The following is a 15,743-nucleotide window of genomic DNA, read 5'->3' as shown; positions in this document are numbered from 1 at the left end:
AGTACTGGAGTGGGCTGACATTTCCTTCTCTGTGCTTGGGATATAGAAGATGCTATATAAATCACTGTTTGTTGAATAATTTAATTTTAAAAATAGAGACATAGCCACTCACTGAATCCCAATTAAATGACCAATTACAGAGAAAATTCTTCAGAAAAGCCTAATTATTAACTATCGTCATGTATTTGAGTTAAATCTACTTCACTGAATTTCTCTTCCAAATTGATGAGAAATTTCCAAAAGAGCTCTATAGTGTATTTCAGTGTTGAGCCTTATGTGATGCTTTAATTATGGTAGGAAAAAAGAGTTCAATAATTCAAATAGTATCCCAAAAAATTTGTTTTGCAACGATATAAGCATGTATACTTTTCTACTTCATGAAAGGTTTCAGATCAGATCAGATCAGTCGATCAGTCATGTCCGACTCTTTGCGACCCCATGAATCGCAGCACGCCAGGCCTCCCTGTCCATCACCAACTCCCGGAGTTCACTCAAACTCATGTCCATCGAGTCAGTGATGCCATCCAGCCATCTCATCCTCTGTCGTCCCCTTCTCCACTTGTCCCCAATCCCTCCCAGCATCAGAGTCTTTTCCAATGAGTCAACTCTTCACATGAGGTGGCCAAAGTACTGGAATTTCAGCTTTAGCATCATTCCTTCCAAAGAAATCCCAGGGCTGATCTCCTTCACAATGGACTGGTTGGATCTCCTTGCAGTCCAAGGGACTCTCAAGAGTCTTCTCCAACACCACAGTTCAAAAGCATCAACTCTTCGGCGCTCAGCCTTCTTCACAGTCCAACTCTCACATCCATACATGACCACAGGAAAAACCATAGCCTTGACTAGACAGACCTTTGTTGGCAAAGTAATGTCTCTGCTTTTGAATATGCTATCTAGGTTGGTCATAACTTTCCTTCCAAGGAGTAAGCGTCTTTTAATTTCATGGCTGCAGTCACCATCTGCAGTGATTTTGGAGCCCAGAAAAATAAAGTCTGACACTGTTTCCCCATCTATTTCCCATGAAGTGATGGGACCAGATGCCATGATCTTCGTTTTCTGAATGTTGAGCTTTAAGCCAACTTTTTCACTCTCCACTTTCACCTTCATCAAGAGGCTTCTGAGTTCCTCTTCACTTTCTGCCATAAGGGTGGTGTCATCTGCATATCTGAGGTTATTGATATTTCTCCCGGCAATCTTGATTCCAGCTTGTGTTTCTTCCAGTCCAGTGTTTCTCATGATGTAGTCTGCATATAAGGTAAATAAACAGGATGACAATATACAGCCTTGACGTACTCCTTTTCCTATTTGGAACCAGTCTGTTGTTCCATGTCCACTTCTAACTGTTGCTTCCTGACCTGCATACAGGTTTCTTAAGAGGCAGATCTGGTGGTCTGGTATTCCCATCTCTTTCCGAATTTTCCACAGTTTATTGTGATCCACATAGTCAAAGGCTTTGGCATATTCAATAAAGCAGAAATAGATGTTTTTCTGGAACTCTCTTGCTTTTTCCATGATCCAGCGGATGTTGGCAATCTGATCTCTGGTTCCTCTGCCATTTCTAAAACCAGCTTGAACATCAGGAAGTTCACGGTTCATGTATTGCTGAAGCCTGGCTTGGAGAATTTTAAGCATTACCTTACTAGTATGTGAGATGAGTGCAATTGTGTGGTAGTTTGAGCATTCTTTGGCATTGCCTTTCTTTGGGATTGGAATGAAAACTGACCTTTTCTAGTCCTGTGGCCACTGCTGAGTTTTTCAAATTTGCTAGCATATTGAGTGTAGCACTTTCACAGCATCATCTTTCAGGACCTGGAACAGCTCAACTGGAATTCCATCGCCTCCACTAGCTTTGTTCATAATGATGCTTTCGAAGGCCCACTTGACTTCACATTCCAGGATGTCTGGCTCTAGGTAAGTGATCACACCATCGTGATTATCTCAGTCATGAAGATCTTTTTTCTACAGTTCTTCTGTGTATTCTTGCTACCTCTTCTCAATATCTTCTGCTTCTGTTAGGTCCATACCATTTCTGTACTTTATCGAGCCCATCTTTGCATGAAATGTTCCTTTGGTATCTCTGATTTTCTTGAAGAGATCCCTAGTCTTTCCTATTCTGTTGTTTTCCTCTATTCCTTTGCGTTGATCGCTGAAGAAGGCTTTCTTATCTCTTCTTGCTATTCTTTGGAACTCTGCATCCAGATGCTTATGTCTTTCCTTTCCTCCTTTGCTTTTTGCTTCTCTTCTTTTCACAGCTATTTGTAAGGCCTCCCCAGACAGCCATTTTGCTTTTTTGCTTTTCTTTTCCATGGGGATGGTCTTGATCCCTGCCTCTGTACAATGTCACGAACCTCATTCCATAGCTCATCAGGCACTCTATCATATCTAGTCCCTTAAATCTATTTCTCATTTCCACTGTATAATCATGAGGGATTTGATTTAGGTCATACCTTAATGGTCTAGTAGTTTTCCCTACTTCCTTCAATTTAAGTCTGAATTTGGCAATAAGGAGTTCATGGTCTGAGCCACAGTCAGCTCCTGGTCTTGTTTTTGTTGACTGTATAGAGCTTCTCCATCTTTGGCTGCAAAGAATATAATCAATCTGATTTCAGTGTTGACCATCTGTTGATATCCGTGTATAGAGTCTTCTCTTGTGTTGTTGGAAGAGGGTGTTTGTTATGACCACTGCATTTTCTTGGCAAAACTCTATTAGTCTTTGCCCTGCTTCATTCCATATTCCATGGCCAAATTTGCCTGTTACTCCAGGTGTTTCTTGACTTCCTACTTTTGCATTCCAGTCCCCTATAATGAAAGGACATCTTTTTTGGGTGTTAGTTCTAAAAGGTCTTGTAGGTCTTCATAGAACCGTTCAACTTCAGCTTCTTCAGTGTTACTGGTTGGGGCATAGACTTGGATTACTGTGATATTGAATGGTTTGCCTTGGAAACGAACAGAGATCATTCTGTCATTTTTGAGATTGCATCCAAGTACTGCATTTCGGACTCTTTTGTTGACCATGATGGTTACTCCATTTCTTCTGAGGGATTCCTGCTCGCAGTAGTAGATATAATGGTCATCTGAGTTAAAATCACCCATTCCAGTCCATTTCAGTTCGCTGATTCCTAGAATGATAGGTTTAACTAATATTTAATCATTTTAAAATTTTATTCAATCAATGTAACTTCTCCTGACAGCTTCCACTAAGGAAATATTTCCTTTCTCCTCCAAAAAAGATTTTAAGAATTTTCACCTGAAATATTTTATGGGTCATGTAAATGCATAACCCTGGAAGAAATATTTTCTGTGATTTCCTTCAATGCAGTAACATATAAATTCACTAAAGTATTGTGTTACAAGGAAGCTTGGAAACTCTCCTAATGATAGCTGTCATGTAAGTGGCCTGAGGATTTTTGGATAAAGAAGCCAGATGCAGTGAGTTAAACTTTAAGAAAAATAATACTTAATTTTTTTTTATACTGAAGTATTGACATCTGCTTGAAGTACAAACAAGAATTATTCTAAAAATTAAAGTGATTGGATCTGTCATTTCTTTTTTTTCTTAAAAAGTATGTTTCAATATCATTGTTAAGAATGAAATTCATAAAAAGAAAGCTATTATCAAATATGGTAAATGCTATATGGTAGCAATATTGTTTAATGCCAATTAATTCTTTTATGTATTAAAAGTTATTCCCCTACACACACACACACACACACACCCATATATATATATATATATATATTTAAAATCTTATATAAAGGAAGAAAACAGGTAGTTGCTTAAGGAAAGAATATATGAACTTATGAGAAAAAAATCCAACCTAATATCTTTTTAATTGGGGAATGTTTTTACAGTTTTGGGTTTTTTTTTTGTTTTGTTTTGTTTTTTAGCTTTCACTTAGGAAGTACACTTATTTTTATGTTGTTACTTAGGAATCAGTCCCTTACTCCTACTGTTACTTCAGAGTGTTATTTCAGAATGTATAAAATTTGTAAGCCAAAATTTAGAAAAAGGAAATGTGACTGTGTTTCCAAAAGTCCTGTAATGTAGTATTTTATAAGAAACAAGACATTTTTCTGCTAATCCGGAATAACATTACTTAATATTTGTAGAGGACAAACTGTGCCAAAACTTTAAATAGACTTTGTAAGTTGCACATTACAACTAAGTTGTGTATGATTATTGTTGTTAGTACTGTCCTGCTCTTTTGAGACTCTATGAACTGTAGCCGACCAGGCTCCTCAGTTCATGGGATTTTCCAGGTAAGATTACTAGAGTGGGTTGCCATTTCCTTCTCTAGAGGATATTCCTGACCCAGGAATCAAACCCACATCTTCTTCATTAGAGGCAGATTGCAATGCACTGAGCCATCTGGGAAGCTCCTTGTATATAATTAATGTTCCTAGTTTATACATCAGGAAATTGCTATAGTATAGATTTAAGTATTGCTCAGTTACATGAATCATAAAAAAAGGAAATTCTGATTTGAACACAACATTTAAAATTTGCCTACCCTCTCTCACTCTTGTTCTTTATTTGGAATCTATTTCAAAGGATCCAGCATGAAAAAATGAAACGTCATTATCAGATTTTCAAGTACTCAGAAAAATAGTGCACATTCACTTTACTTTGGCTACCTAATCAGAATTTATCTGTATGTAATCAGTTACTCTGAATGGAATCATTTTTCATTTATAGAAATGCTTTTCTAAATTAGGACCATAATATCTTACACTGGCAATCATAAAGACAACTTACTAAGCCTTACTAAGCAGTTGTGATCTATGAGACTTGGTGAGCCTTTTGAAATAGTTGAGTTACCATTTTATTACATGTACAGTTGACCAACAGTCCTGATCATGCTTACCTATGTGCAGTGCTAATGTGTTTGAGGACTGTAACCTAGTGTGGTACTTGGCACACTGTAAATGAATAGTAAGTTTTAGTTCCTTTATATTCCTGAGGTGGTATACATGTGCTCAGTCATGTCTTTGTGACCCCACAGACTGTAGCCTGCCAGGCTCCTCTGTCCATGGGATTTCCCAGACAAGAATATTGGAATGGGTTGCCATTTCCTTGGGGGGATCATCCTGACCCAGGGATCCAGTCTCCATCTCCTGTGTCTCCTGCATTGGCAAGTGGATTCTTTACCATTGTGCCACCTGGGAAGCCCCTTATATTCCTGAATCCCAACTTAACTTTCTTTATGCATGGTATCTGCTACTATCAATTCCATGTTTCAGAGTCTCCTGAATACTATCTATTTCTCAATGGTTAGTTTTCCTTAATATCTCTCACCAGTGTATGGGATATTATTCTCATTAGTATTGTCCATTTATAACCTCATACATTTCTCCTCTTCTATTTTTCTATTGCCATTTGTGGTCTAGGACCACATAATACCTCATCCACCACTTCCCTAGAGGACTACTTCTAGACTTTATCCTCATCAATCATGTACACTGCTGTCAGAGATATTCCAAGCTGATATTATATAATTCCCCTGCTTTAATCCATATGGTGACTCCCCATTGTCTTCAAAATAAAGTGAAATTTACTTAATATGGCCTATGAGAACATTCATGAAATAGGTACCCCTTACTCACAGCAGCCCTCCAAATTTTCTCAGCAGTTTTCTTTTCTCCCATTCTTTATGTTCTATTTCTTTTGCCAAGAGCAAAATTTTCCATCCTTTTCAAAGTTCAAAATAAGTAACCTCTTTTTGGTCTTTTCTGAATTCTGTAGAGAATCGACCTGACTTTTATGCATCATTGTACCCATGATAAATGTCCAGAATATTTTGGTTATTAAGATCTCTCAGCTCATTTATATAGGTGCACAAATGACGTATTTTTCCAAACAAATGCACCCCTGGTTAAGCTATGTCAAAATTTACTCCTAGATAATGCCTCTCTTAAAAAAAATATTTTAGCATTATACCACAATTGCTGTTATTATGGTTAAAGGGAGAAATATTTTTTTAATCTCATTAGTGTTTATGTTAAAACTAATTTATGGGACTTTTAAAATATTAATTGAAGTACAGTTGATGTACAATATTTTATATTACAGAGGCACAAACTAGTAATTCACAATTTGAAAGCTTTTACTCCATCTATAATTATTATAAAATATTAACTATATTCCTTGTGTTATAAAATAAGCTACAAGGATATATTTTACATCTAATTAGTTTGTACCCCTTAGTCCCCTACTTCTATATTGCCCCTCTCCACTTCCCTATCCCCATTGATAACCACTAGTTTGTTTCTTGTCTTTGCAGTCTCCTGATTGTTACATTCACTAGCTTGCTGTGCTTTAGACTCCACATATGAGTGACACCATACAGTATTTATCTTTCTCTATATAATCCGTGTTGCTGCAAATGACAAAATTCTTTTTTTTTTAACAGCTGCTTAGTATTCCACTGTGTGTGTGTGTGTGTGTGTGTGTATACAGAAGATATGGAGATATATGGCACTTAGGTTGCTTCTATATCTTGGAAATTGTAAATTATGCTGCTCTGAACATTAGCATGAATCTTTTCAAATTAGGGTTTTGTTTTTCAGCTGTATACCTAGGAGTGGAATTGCTGGGTCATCTGGTAGTATTTTTTTGAGAAACCTTCATATTCTTTTCCACAGTGGCTGTTCCAATTTTCATTCCCACCATGAGGGTTAACTTTACTCCATAACTTTCATACAAATTTTAGAATTTTTTTTCTATTTTTGTTAAGAATCTCATTATAATTTTGATAGGAATTTGTATGTCTAAATTATTTGGACTTTGCATACTATGGCCATTTTAAAAAATTGTCCCCAATGTGTTACTTCTGCATCAAGGGTAGCTTTAAAGAGAAGCAGATGGTTTGGAGCTGACTTTCACATAAGTTTTCTCTCCCTATCTCTTGATGGGTATAGTTTTCTTCAAGACTGATTAAAATGGGGATAGAAAAAAATAAGAAAACGGCTTCATGCATTGGAATCTAGGGGTGTTACTGTCTCACCTCCTTGGGAATACATACAATCTCTCCAAAATGCCCCTCTTCTTTGCTCCAGTAATATAGGGAGAGCTCCACAGGCTGATGAATCAGCAGAGGAAGATGTTTAGAAGAAGATATTAAAAACAAGAGGTTTTATCTTTTTAAAGATATTCCCCCCCAAAAAAGATATTCCCAAAATGTGTTAGTAGTTCTCTTTTGGTGAAGCAATACTCTTCTCTCTTACAGGTAGGAAATAAAAGAAAATAGATATCTTTTGGTCAGTTAATATTGGTCATCTAGGGCCCATGACAAACATGCTTTAATAAAATTGAAAGAATCTCCCAAAGTGTTAGTTTTGTCATTCTTTAATTTCTATAATAGAAGATTCAGACAGTGTCAACTGACATATGGCTGCCTTCTGGCAAATTTTACTAGTTAGAAGTGTTCAGTTCAATTGCTCAGTCGTGTCCGACTCTTTGCTACCCCATGGACTGCAGCACGCCAGGACTCCCTGTCCATCACCAACTCCCAGAGTTTACCCAAACCCATGTCCACTGAGTCGGTGGTGACATCCAACCATCTCATCTTCTGTCGTCCCCCTCTCCTCCTGCCCTCAATCCCTCCCAGCATCGGGGTCTTTTCCGGTGAGTCAGCTCTTCACATCAGGTGGCCAAAGTATTGGAGTTTCAGCTTTAGCATCAGTCCTTCCAATGAACACCCAGGACTGATCTCCTTTAGGATGGATTGGTTGGATCTCCTTGCAGTCCAAGGGACTCTCAAGAGTCTTCTCTAACACCACAGTTCAAAAGCATCAATTCTTCAGTGCTCAGCTTTCTTCACAGTCCAACTCTCACATCCATACATGACTACTGGAAAAACCATAGCCTTGACTAGTTAGAAGTGTTCAGTTCAGTTCAGTTCAGTTGCTCAGTCATGTCCGACTCTCTGCGACCCCATGAATCGCAGCACGCCAGGCCTCCCTGTCCATCACCAACTCCCAGAGTTCACCCAGACCCACATCCATCGAGTCAGTGATGCCATCCAGCCATCTCATCCTCTGTCAGCCCCTTCTCCTCCTGCCCCCAATCCCTCCCAGCATCAGAGTCTTTTCCAATGAGTCAACTCTTCGCATGAGGTGGCCAAAGTACTGGACTTTCAGCTTTAGCATCATTCCCTCCAAAGAAATCCCAGGGCTGATCTCCTTCACAATGGACTGGTTGGATCTCCTTGCAGTCCAAGGGACTCTCAAGAGTCTTCTCCAACACCACAGTTCAAAAGCATCAACTCTTCGGCGCTCAGCGTTCTTCACAGTCCAACTCTCACATCCATACATGACCACAGGAAAAACCATAACCTTGACTAGACGGACCTTTGTTGGCAAAGTAATGTCTCTGCTTTTGAATATGCTATCTAGGTTGGTCATAACTTTCCTTCCAAGGAGTTAGTGTCTTTTCATTTCATGGCTGCAGTCACCATCTGCAGCGATTTTGGAGCCCAGAAAAATAAAGTGACACTGTTTCCACTGTTTCCCCATCTATTTCCCATGAAGTGGTGGGACCGGATGCCATGATCTTTGTTTTCTGAATGTTGAGCTTTAAGCCAACTTTTTCACTCTCCACTTTCACTTTCATCAAGAGGCTTCTGAGTTCCTCTTCACTTTCTGCCATAAGGGTGGTGTCATCTGCATATCTGAGGTTACTGATATTTCTCCTGGCAATCTTGATTCCAGCTTGTGTTTCTTCCAGTCCAGCGTTTCTCATGATGTACTCTGCATAGAAGTTAAATAAGCAGGGTGACAATATACAGCCTTGACATACTCCTTTTCCTATTTGGAACCAGTCTGTTGTTCCATGTCCAGTTCTAACTGTTGCTTCCTGACCTGCATACAGATTTCTCAAGAGGCAGATCAGGTGGTCTGATCTCTTGAAGAATATTCCACAGTTTTTTGTGATCCACACAGTCAAAGGTTAGAAGTGTTAGTAGACCTCAAATATCAGGTTTTATTTTAGGTGTCCTTTTTCATATGGGTTATTTAAATAAGTTAATTTGAGTATTAATTTATCCTCTACTCATCATATTTCTAAAATTCCAGAGCTGAATTGATTCATAAGTCAGCCTGTTAACATGACATCCACTCTCTTTTGAAAAGTTATTTTCATACATTCTTTCCTCTGGTATGGAATTGCTTATGCATGTGAAACCTGCCTTTTAGATTTGTTCTTTCTTCACTGGAAAATGCATCAGATGGAGAATACTTTTCAGTAGATTTCTGAAATGAAGCTGTCACTACTTTTGCAATGGGTCTCTTAGTGTACCCTGAAGATTAGTTTTCCCACATGTGTTCAAAGACTAATTTAGGCCTCAAATTTCATAGCTATGGTCAGATGTCCAAACGTATTCAACTAAACAACCCAAGGCCAACTTGACCGTATGATGAAAGGATGTATGTCTCTTGTGCCTATGTATAAGCTACTTGAATACAAGGATAACCCCTTAAATTGCTCCCCTGTGGTCACAAATAATAAATGCCATTTCACCCAGCTGATCTAGCTCTGTTTATAACTAAAATCAAGAACCTCACAAATTAGTCCTCTGGAACACACAAATCATTTACTCTACCTGCCTGCATTTGGGCTTAAAAGCACAACAAAAACAACAAATAAATGTCACACTTCTTGATGTTCAAAAATTGTAAATATGGAAAGCCTCTTTTTCATAGTATCCTAAATATTTCCTCAGAAATATCTGCTTGCTGATAAATATATCAGCACATACATATATGTGTATATCTTAGCACATATGTACATATGTCACACACACACATATATATCAATAATTGTACCTAAACAGTTCAAAGTCAAGTTGAAACAAGTCACAAACTAACACTTTGATAAAGTTCATGTGTTTCCATAAACTGATGCCTTATAAAATAGCCATTGACCAGTAAAAAAAAACAAAAAACAAAAACTTCTCACTTGTGGACAAGGTGTCATCTATTATAGTTTTCTGTTAAGTTTGTAACTGTTAAGACAACAGCTCAAATCTAAAAAGGGGCAGTGCAGCTTTGAATATATTATCTGCTTTACTAAACCATCACTGAACTTAAACTCCCTGGATCAAGACCCCACCATAAATTTACATTCTTACTCTACTATCAAATCCCTTTCTTTAGAGGTTTTTTTTTCAGTCTTAAGTTCAATATACCAGATGTAAACATTTCCGCTGAATTAAACCTTCACTCCTTTCTGCCCCAGGACTATAGACCTTACACAGAGCAATTGAGAACTCAGGGTTTTCTGCAGGGATAAGTGTAACAGGTCCCAAAGACAAAGAAGCAAGTAATCCCCTCCTGTTGCAGGAGAATGGAAAAAAAAAAAGATCATGATATTTTCAGCCTAAAACCACCTATTTAATAAAGTTGTCATTAATATAACTTATAACACATGTCAAAGGTAGTCACCCAATAACAAGGAGGTTATATCATTAATATTACTTTTAGCCTTTTTTGATGTATTCCTTGGCACAGATCAGACCTGTGTATGTTGTGTTTTCTACATATTTTTTTCCTCTGTTTTCCTGCCAAAGCTTTCCACACTGAGGTTAAAGAGAGGAACTCAGTTCATGCAGAAAATCAGTGTGATTCAATTCTAAAGAAGAATCTAGAACAATTTACCCCTTTACTCCTTAATGTAAAAATTCACCCCAATACAAAGAGCATATTACTTTTCTTTTATGCTCAGGACAGCATATTTTTAACATTAGCTGTGCAATTTAATGTCCTTAATAAGCTAGCAATATGGCAGAAATATTAATGGCATGTACACTAATAATTATAATAAATTCAGTACATGCAATAAAATGTATACTTGAAACACACAGGCATGGTAGTTAATAGAAGCAGGTGAGGGTGGTTAGGGAAAGTTGGTTGGGAGAAGCAGCCTAAAACATTTGGTTTCCATGTGATTCTATCTCATATCCTGCATTTCTCTGAACCAAATGTGATTTTTAAGTAACATAGTTAATAGAGAAATATTGATTTTGTTTGTTTCTTTCATAGTTCTTTTTGTTTTAGTCACAAGAAGAAAAGAGCAACATATGTTTGACAAAATAAAATCAATAACTCTAAAAATTAACTTACTTTTTCCAATAACAGAATTAGGCATACACATAAATAATGTATTTTGTAGTATGAAAGAGAGAAATGTGTGTTGTAGGAAAAAACAATTTACTGAAGGCAGCTTAGGCAGCTGTGAGAAATGCCCAGTGGCACTGAGAATAAAGTATAGTGGATTTGGTGGGATCCATACTTCATTTTGATACAGAAAGTGTGTAAATACAAGGCCTACTTTAGGGATGAGAAGCATCGCCTTTCTTTTATTATTCATTTTTTAGGGAAGTCTGGATAATTTGCACTCACGTATCAAATGTAATGGGCTTCACCAGTGGCTCAGCAGTAAAGAATCTGCCTGACAATGCAGGAGACATGGGTTTGATCCCTGGGTTGGGAAGATTCTCTGGAGAAGGAAATGGCAACCCACTCCAGTATTCTTGCCTAGAAAATCCCAGGGACAGAGGAGGCTGGCAGACTAAGGTTTGTGGAGTTTCAGAAGAGACAGACATGACTTAGTGACTAAACAACAACAATCAAATATAACGCTTTTCATGGATAAGTAGTATTTAAATTTGATCATAATTTATGTCATCCATTTTTAAAACAAAATGTCAATAAAATTTCTTTTTAGGAAGAATTTACAAAAATGTGCTCTTTGTATACTACCTCAGAACTTAAGAAATGTTGGGGAAAATATATATTTCTAACGTAGGTCTAAATTCCTTAACTATAAATTGTCTTAATTGTAAGTTCTGAGTTGAGTGAAACAACTTTTATACCTCATTAGAGAAATGCTTAAATCCCAAGTAAACTGTCACCCAAGCAAACTGTCAGTTTGGATATTTTTAACTGATTACATAGAGAATCATGTTTCATTTCACTCTCCTTCTGGCCAAGAAACATTTGCAAGGTTTTAGTAAAATGTGAGTATATTTAACTACCTAATACATAACACGGAGTGAATGTAGACATTATTCTGCTTGAGGGAAAACATCACAAACTGAACCAACAAGGCCCAACAATTTGTTTTAAAAGAAGTGTCTCTTTTGTGTTCAATAAATGGGAAAACATTCACTATCTTTCTCATTCTATATAATTACAGCAGATGGTAACGTTTTTCTTTAGATTGAGAACTTGGCATTTTACATGTTTAATTTGGCTCAAGATACAGCATTTATAGAACTGCATTCCAAACAGTGATTTTCTAAAAGATTCCCTATTGAATATGAATGTAATTATGTTCAATATTCCACCCAGAAATTACAACCCTAACCCTAAAGGTTAGTCTTTGGGCATAAAACAAAAACATAGGTCTTTTTTCCTGTGATATTTTCTAGACCACAGAGAAGTCTATAAATTACTACTCCAGGGTAATAACTGACTTAAAATTTGAATATAAATACAATTAGCTTTAACACTCCAAATGATATATTAAACTTATTAATTATGGTTTTTCCCCTTGTGTATTAATGTCAAGGTTGTTCCTGTATGACTGGAGGCTAAAGGCCTACAATAGATGCAGGGAAAGAAAGAAGAAGCAATTTGGAATATTTCAATCAAGTATTTCTCTGCTTTTGCTCTTTTTCAATTGTTAATGAAGGAGCCTGTGCCACTCTCACAACTGATACCAATCATTAAATCACTCCTGAGTTTTAGAAGAATTTTTCCTCAAGGCTTATACAGAGAGAAGAAGCCAGACCAGCTTAAAAGTCACCCTTTCCCTCGGGTAACCAGAAACTGTACCAAATGAACAGCTTACTGTGGCATTTGGAGTCAGTATCTAATCTACAAGAAATTACCAGGCTTACTCAGTGCAACTTGATATGCAGGAGGAGTTCGTCTTGAGAACTAGGCCTAATGAGTTTGGCTAATATTTATCACTGTTGTGAGGAATGTGTGCTGACTATAAGAGAAAGAAACAGGAAAAAAGCAATTTTAAGAAAGAGCAAATGGCGATTGTAGAGTCTGGATTCAAGTTTGGGATCAAGCATTCAACATGAAGTGAAAAATGCACAGAACACTTGAATGTTCAGTGAAAGTAGTACTCCACTTCAGATTTTATAAAAAGTGAATGGGATAAAAGAAAGCTTTTATTGAGACTAGTTAGCTGTATGTTAGATGAGGGTCTTTAAGAGGATGAATATGACCTGCATAAAAATGAAGTACATCAGGAAAAGCAAGGGTCATAAATGAGGTAAATGTTTCAGTGAGAATAAAGAGCAGAGAACAAAGAGGAGAAAACTGAATCTCTTTACCTCTGGGATACACAATTTATGGAATACTTTCCTATACAGAATGGTTTAATAAATTATTAGTCAATACTTTCATAAAGAAGCTCACCAGTATAAGACAGTTCCTACATCAGATTGACCACTGGCAGCCAAGTATAATTTGAAAGCCTCTGATTAGATGGTAAACATAACTCTTGGTCTGCTCTCATTAACAACAGTAAGAAAAGCCAATATTAAATATGTAAGACATACAGGTCTATGAAAATGGCAAAAATAAAACAAAACCAACAACAAAACCCTGGCAATATCAATTCTTTTGGCAAGGAGCAAAAGGACATCTCTGTGGTAATAATATAAAATGGTAAACTGCTTTGAAAGATAATCTGACAGTACCTTACAAATCTAACTGTAGTCAGACCATTCAATCAATTGTGCTCCTAGATGTTTACTCAACTGACTTGAAAAAGTATGTCCAAACAAAAGCCTTTTTATTTCAGCTTTATTCATAATCATTAAAACCTGAAAACCAGGAAAATGTTCTTCAATAAATAAATGGGTACAAAACTGTGGTCCATCCATTCAATGGATTATTCAGTGATAAAATGAAATGATCAATCAAGTCACACAAAGACATGGATAAATATCAAATGCCTATTATGAAGTGAAATAAGTCATTCTGAAAGTGCTTTACAGTGTTTTATCGCATTTATAGCAGGGAAAGGCAAAACTATGTAGACAGTTTTCTACTGTCTAGTTTTCCATTACTTACCAGTTACTTTGATAGAATACCAATGGCACAAGCAACAAGAGAAAAAAAGCTAAATTGGACACCAAAATTGAAAACTCAGTTTACAAAGGATACCAACAAGAACTATTGTTCTTCGACACCAAAGGAAAAGACAGACCATGGAATGGGAGAAAATGTTTTCAAAGTACGTAGCTTAATAAGTGTTGGGTAAGCAGTCTCGGACACAATTCAGCGACTTCACTTTCACTTTTCACTTTCATGCATTGGAGAAGGAAATGGCAACCCACTCCAGTGTTCTTGCCTGGAGAATCCCAGGGACGGAGGAGCATGGTGGGCTGCCGTCTATGGGGTCGCACAGAGTTGAACATGACTGAAGCAACTTAGCAGCAGCAGCAGTCTCATGTGTGCAGTCTTCCAATACCAACTGAGACCCATAAAAACGGGCCTTGTGCTTGGAACGCTTACTTGCCAAAAGATAATTAGCCCACACAGCCTGTGCTGGTTTATCATCTTATGTGGGAATATATTTCCCTATTTAGTGATCAATATTCTTTCATAACTTCCCTGGTACCTCAGATGGTAAAGCGTCTGCCTACAAATGCAGGAGACCCAGGTTCAATCCCTGGGTTGGGAAGATCTCCTGGAGAAGGAAATGGCAACCCACTCTAGTATTCTTGCCTGGAAAATCCCATGCATGGAGGAGCCTGGTAGGCTGCAGTCCATGGGGTTGCAAAGAGTCGGGCACGACTGAGCAACTTCACTCACTCACTCACTCATTCTTTTACAGTCCAGCTCTCACATCCATACATGAGTACTGGAAAAATGATAGCTTTGACTAGAAGGACCTTTTTTGGCAAAGTAATGTCTCTGCTTTTTAATATGCTATTTAGGTTGGTATTAGTTTTTCTTCCAAGGACTAAGCGTCTTTTAATTTCATGGCTGCAATCACCATCTGCAATGATTTTGGAGCCCACAAAAATAAAAACTGTCACTGTTTCCACTGTTTCCCCATCTATTTGCCATGAAGTGATGGGACCAGATGCCATGATTTTAGTTTTCTGAATGTTGAGTTTTAACTCAACTTTTTCACTCTCCTCTTTCACTTTCTTCAAGAGACTCTTTAGCTCTTCTTCACTTTCCGCCATAAGGGTGGTGTCATCTGCATATCTGAGGTTATTGATATTTCTCCCTGAAATCTTGATTCCAGCTTGTGCTTCATCTAGCCCAGCATTTCTCATGATGTACTCTGCATATATAAGTTAAGTAAGCAGGGTGACAATATACAGCCTTGACGTACTCCTTTCCCTATTTTGAACAAGTCTGTTGTTCCATGTCCAGTTCTACTGTTGCTTCCTGACCTGCACACAGATTTCTCAGGAGGCAGGTCAGGTGGTCTGATATTCCCATCTCTTTCAGAATATTCCACAGTTTATTGTGATCCACACAGTCAAAGGCTTTGTCATAGTCGATAAAACAGAAGTAGATGTTTTTCTGGAACTCTCTTGCTTTTTTGATGATCCAGCGGATGTTGGTAATTTGATCTGTGGTCTATAAAAGAATTTTTCTAGTAGTCATGTATGGATGTGAGAGTTGGACTGTAAAGAAAGCTGAGCACTGAAGAGTTGATGCTTTTGAAATGTGGTGTTGGAGAAGACTCCTGCGAGTCCCTTGGA

The 15,743-nt window shown here is 37.4% G+C and overlaps 1 long non-coding RNA gene across 3 annotated transcripts in view; it reads right to left on the bottom strand.

Moving 5' to 3' along the window:
• The window catches only part of LOC129626935 (uncharacterized), a 120,754-nt gene that overhangs the window by 5,034 nt on the left and 99,977 nt on the right, over positions 1-15,743 (bottom strand). The window contains exon 3 of one of the 3 annotated variants that reach the window (XR_008702283.1): positions 2,258-3,119. The exons of the other annotated variants lie outside the window; for them this stretch is intronic. This is a non-coding gene — a long non-coding RNA (uncharacterized LOC129626935). Of the gene's footprint in view, positions 1-2,257; positions 3,120-15,743 lie in introns of those variants that run through there. 3 annotated transcript variants of the gene reach the window in all.

This window comes from Bubalus kerabau, chromosome 14 (assembly GCF_029407905.1).
Source record: "Bubalus kerabau isolate K-KA32 ecotype Philippines breed swamp buffalo chromosome 14, PCC_UOA_SB_1v2, whole genome shotgun sequence".
Classification (NCBI taxonomy): domain Eukaryota; kingdom Metazoa; phylum Chordata; class Mammalia; order Artiodactyla; family Bovidae; genus Bubalus; species Bubalus kerabau.
The sequence above is the reverse complement of the archived record's forward strand: the minus strand, read 5'-3'. Positions and strand labels throughout refer to the sequence as shown.